The 4,346-nt window shown below is 27.7% G+C and overlaps 1 non-coding gene across 1 annotated transcript; it reads right to left on the reverse strand.

Moving 5' to 3' along the window:
• Nucleotides 1–3,765: 3,765 nt before the first annotated feature.
• LOC113364338 lies at nt 3,766–3,889 on the reverse strand. The gene has a single exon (XR_003366043.1). It is a non-coding gene; the product is annotated as a U5 spliceosomal RNA (small nuclear RNA).
• Between the last annotated feature and the right edge of the window lie 457 nt (nt 3,890–4,346).

The raw sequence follows: 4,346 nt of genomic DNA on the forward strand, positions 1-4,346 counted from the left end.
GATAAGTTGAGCACACCTCTCCCATATCAGAATTTATATGCAAATAATATTTATGACTTATAAATTGATCAACGTGTTCAGATTGATACTTTTCTAATAACAATTTCATCGGCGAATCGTTAACTAACTGTAATCACATTGCTGACAATAGACAATAGAAAAGTTTTATATCAACCGATGCTGTTGATTACAAACGACGACATTATTAATAGGTCTCAAAAACTACTTATTGTTAGTATATAACCTTAACATATTTATTAACTTCCCGTAGGGTAAGTTATAGTAATCGCAAAAAAACGAAAACGAAAATTTTTATATATCTATATTAGTTTTTGGCGAAGGCAGTCTAGCCGTTCCGAAGATACAGGGCAAAAAGTGCCAAAAACGATAGCTCAGTTTTTAAGAGAACAGAGCATTCAATTTTAATAATTCAAAAAACATTTTACTTGTATTGACAAGATGAAAAACTGATTAAATTTTTGAGAAGGCAGGTCTAGCGGTTATGGACTCTCAATAAAAATAAGTTAAAAAAATGTCATTTGGCGGTCAAAAATGTTTATTGAGCATATTCAAATCAAATTATCAGATATTTTATAGAGATTTTAATAATGTGTGCACATTTTAATAATATGCACACATTTTATGTATTTTTTTTGGGAAGTTCTAGCAATTTGCCTTAAGGCACGATGCCATGCACCCCGCTGGTTATAATACTATTTAACTTCGTTTATCTCGGTGTGCAGTTTTAAGATACCTGCTTGACCCCGACATGAATGACTATTTATACAATTACAAAACTTGGTAAAATTACTATTTAGTAGAATATTATCAAATTACTTAAAATGTATGTCAATTTCAAGGCAATTGATTCCAAGAATAAATATATTTCCGCTTGAAAACGTATTGAAAATAATTTCATTTTTACAATTCTCGGATTCAGAAATTTTCCATTACCTGAATTTCTATAATAACATCCAATTTTGTCAACATTGAACATCTCTAATAAACTATAAACTGCTTATACTTCTTACAAAACGTCAATTTACAATATTGAAAATACAATTACTTTCCAATTTATAAGCAATAAAATAGCATCAGTGTCTAAAAATTTGTTATTTAACGTCTTAAAGTATAATATTCGGTACGATATGGAAAATATGACATACTTTTGAAACATAATTTGATTCATAATTCTAACTGTAGCGTAAATTATTAGTAAAGAAATTTTGCAAAGTCATATCAAAATAACAAAATACCAGTGTTATAAAAGAAATTATGAGAGATTTTGTGCTTAAAATTCATGAAAGAGCACAGAACTAGGAATCATTTATTTATTTTAGTTAATAGGTAATATATTATGAAAACCTTATATTATAAATATAATTACGTTTTTCTTTTACCCCCTATTTTATATTTTGTAAGAAAGGTACGAAATAATTATAATATTTATTACAAGAGAATAATTAAGATTTTTGAAATTGTATTTAAATCGGTTACAGAAGATAAAACAGTCATTTAGCAAATCTACTAAATACACAGTTTTTATAACTGAGGCTATCGGAAATTCAATTTCTTGTATGTCAATCACAAATTAATCAACAAAAAATTAATACCATTTGTTTTGGTACAAAAAATTGGTTTGTACGCATCTTAAAAACATAGATTAATAGTTCTAGCCAACTGCAAATTAATCGCAAACAATTCAATCTTATACATAAATTATTTCCATATTACAATTTCAATAGACAGTAGTAGATAGTAGTCATATCAATAGAGCAAAATATACTGATATTTGTAATGAAAACTGTAAACTTTGTTTAAAGCATTTTTTATGCAATGTTATACGTTCAAGAATAAATCTTTCAGAATACAATTAACATATTTGAATGTAATTATCTAGATCAATTATCTTTAATGACTTAGAACTTATACATTTATATAAATTTTTTGCACATCAATCATTTTTCATCAAATTTCAACAAAAAAACTTCAATAATTCAATGTCAAATATCTAGGGTATAAAGCAGGACAAATATTCTTTGTTCTATTTTAGAAATTAGTCCACGTTAGATCAAATTAAAAAAAACTCAATTGCAAATTATGAATGATCGTCAGATCATGACTTCATAAAACTAACGTCAGTAGTTTTTATTCATTATATTTTGCTTCTTTGTTTAGCACGTCTGAGTTTTGGCATGAAACGTTTTTATATTTGAATTTTAAATACATTGTTATGAATCTTTAGAATTATTGGAAATAAATCTGTCATGACATATCTTAAACTTTGCCTTATTTGAAAATGCTACACTATAAAAAGTACATTTTTATTTTATTATTTGTTCAAATAATTCATTTATATTCAATTACTTTTTTTCAAAAGTGAATATAGTTATCTTAGGATTTAGACATATTTTTCACTAAAAGCCAAGTCAAATTAATTATTTAATAATCTCAAGTTTAGAAATTGTATATAATCGATTACAAACTACTATCTGACTACTTTACAATGCCTACAAATTATAAATAAGATTTCTGAAATTAAGGTGAATTCCCGAAGGTGAAGTTTATGTTTAAGTATTTATTTCAAAAATATGCATATTTTTTCATAAAATAATTTAGTATGAAAACACTATGGAATAAAATTTAAGTTAAACCGTCCCTGAAAAAGTTAGAAAATTTAATAGAAAAATGTTTTATATAGCATTTCAAATGTCAAAAAGGCATGAATAAAATCGAAAACTAGTGGGGTGTATGGCTGGAACTTCCCGTACCGTAACGAAATATTCGAGGAATTTTGAATGTTTTCTAATAGATTATTATAAATAAATATTGTAACATTGTCTAATATTTATAAGAATTATATAAACTGAATTGCAAAGTTGAAATTATTTGTTTTAAGTATATTAAAACTATAGTCAGAATTAAAAATAAAATCTGAGTTATGTTCGATATACAAACAAATTTTTTTTTTAAAAAAAAGTTGAAACAAATTTTTTTTTTCCAAAATCAATTATTTTGTTAGGACAAGCAGAAATCATTGAATCATTTAAATCGGACGCTTAATTCTCTCAAAAACTGCCATTTTTTGAACTTTTAGCTCCGTATCTTCGAATTGGCTGGACCTGCCTTTGCCGAAAACTAATAAACACTTCTCCCAATCATTACAAATTGAATGTTTTTTAGATCATTCAAATTGAATACTCCGTTCTCTCAAAACCTCGATTACTATTTTCTGCACTCTTTGCTCTTTATCTCCGTAATTGCTAGACCTGCCTTTGCCGAAAACTAATCAGCACATCTCCCTATCAATAGGAATCGAATGTTTTTTGAACCATTCAAATCGGTTGATCCGTGCGCTCGAAAACGTGACTGGAAAATTGTATCCATAGATACATACACACGCACACCATAGATACATATACACAGGTATGCCAAAATGTTCAGAAACCTTCAAAACGTCGAGAAATGTAAAAATTTTCAATTTCGATTTTCGGCCCATTACAATAACTTATCCTACGGGAAGTTAATAAGTAACCTTAGTTCTCTGAGGTTATATTAAATTATATTTATATTCTGGAAAAGTGCATTTTGATTTATATCAATTTTTGTGTATGTCCAAAAACTAAATTGTTAAACATTTATTTTATACTTTTGATGATGAAGAGCAACGAAAAGCGGCCGCATGTTAAGATTTCGATTTAAAATGTACGATTAGCTATATGCTAACACAACCTCTAATAAATTTAAATTTATAATAACCTTATTGGCCCAGCAAATAAATACCGGGCACACAAAAAATTGAGATATATACTCATTTGAGTGCTCCCCTCCACGGAAATCTTTAGTAAAAGGCGAAAGATTTATTCGCTCTGAAGGGAAACCAGAGTGACGATAAGGTAGACCAGGTGTCGACAAACAATTTAGGGTCTGTATTTCACAGACAGTGTGCAGAAACTGCGAAAGAAGTACACTAGGGCCACCTATGATTAACACCTTGAAACTTGCGTCTTTGGCGCGACAATCTAATCCAATTAGTAGGGAAAGTACGGACAAAATGATATGGTATTTCGTTTTTTATGATATTTATTTTATTAAAGATATTTTTATCAGTCTTAATCATTTTTACTTATTTTAGACTCATCGGCTGCCAGTAACATAAATTTTTAATTAAGTAGGAATTATAACATATTTATTAATGAGAAATGCAACTAGTTATGAAATCCATTTTACCCAGATATTAAACAAAAAATGACATATAAGTTAAGAACATACTGAGATACTAATGTTTAAGAAGACAGTTCACAAATAAATCCTGGTTCTTTTTGGGAAATCGATACATAAAGCAT

Source organism: Ctenocephalides felis, unplaced genomic scaffold (genome assembly GCF_003426905.1).
Source record: "Ctenocephalides felis isolate EL2017-DRISC unplaced genomic scaffold, ASM342690v1 CF-g0.4_SCAFFOLD_00845, whole genome shotgun sequence".
Taxonomy (NCBI): Eukaryota; Metazoa; Arthropoda; class Insecta; order Siphonaptera; family Pulicidae; genus Ctenocephalides; species Ctenocephalides felis.